The sequence below is a fragment of the Taeniopygia guttata genome, chromosome Z (genome assembly GCF_048771995.1).
Source record: "Taeniopygia guttata chromosome Z, bTaeGut7.mat, whole genome shotgun sequence".
Classification (NCBI taxonomy): domain Eukaryota; kingdom Metazoa; phylum Chordata; class Aves; order Passeriformes; family Estrildidae; genus Taeniopygia; species Taeniopygia guttata.
In genome coordinates this window covers 67,036,014-67,036,874 of record NC_133063.1, presented here as the reverse complement: position 1 = coordinate 67,036,874, position 861 = coordinate 67,036,014, and the positions used below count along the sequence as shown (strand labels likewise).

The 861-nt window shown below is 50.1% G+C and overlaps 1 long non-coding RNA gene across 1 annotated transcript in view; it reads left to right on the top strand.

Moving 5' to 3' along the window:
• The first annotated feature begins 339 nt into the window (after window positions 1–339).
• The window catches only part of LOC116806823 (uncharacterized), a 9,912-nt gene continuing 9,390 nt past the window's right edge, over window positions 340–861 (top strand). The window contains exon 1 of the long non-coding RNA XR_004365903.3: window positions 340–498. This is a non-coding gene — a long non-coding RNA (uncharacterized lncRNA). The remainder of the gene's footprint in view (window positions 499–861) is intronic.

Here is an 861-nt window from a genome sequence, read left to right as displayed (position 1 = left end):
CATGCTTTTGCTCGAGGGGTCCTACAACCCAAGCAAGTGACACCATGCCAGGGAGATTTTCGGTTCTTTCTGTAGAAGAGCTTCTTGTTCCCTACACACGTGACTACCTGCAGCCCGCACTATGTCCAAGTGCCCGTATCTCCCGGGCTAACCTATTACTCTGTGTCTCGGCCAGGCATCAGGGCAAATGTTTTTAAAAACAGCGCTAAACTAAACTAAACTAAGCAAGAAGTACCGAAAATAAGCGTACCAACCCCAACGGGAGGCTGCAGGAGAGTCTGCCAGGATGTGGTGTGGGGAATGTCCCCCAGGCGGCACATGGGGCCGGACTCAGTCCAAGTCCGCAGCCTCCGGACCCTTCTCGGTGCCTCAGCAGGGCTGCGCCGATCCCCCGAGCTCCCTCCGGGACCGAACGAACCTCCCTGGCCGTGCCTCCCCCGCGGACAGGCCATCCCTCACCCTTCGGCCGCGGCGTGGAGGCAGCAAGCACAAAGAGAGGTATTTTTTTGGGTTTTTTTGTGGTGTTTTTTTTGTAGGTCTTTGTTTGTTTGTTTGGGCTTATTTGGGTTTTTTGGGGTTTTTTTGTGGGTTTTTGTTTTTTGTTTGGTTTTTTTTGGGCTTTTTGATTTTTGTTTGTTTTTTTGTTTGTTTGTTTGTTTGATTGTTTGGTTTCTTTTTTTTTTTTTTTTTTTTTGTGGGGATGGAGGTTGATTTTTCCCTCCCCCGCCACTTCGTGAAGGGCTTAAGAATACCTCCGTAATCGACGTCGGGCACCGCGCGAGGTTTCGGCAGAGCAGAGGTGCTGTACATTTGACAGTGCTCTATTAAAACGTTACAAAAGTTAACGCAGCCTCGACGGCA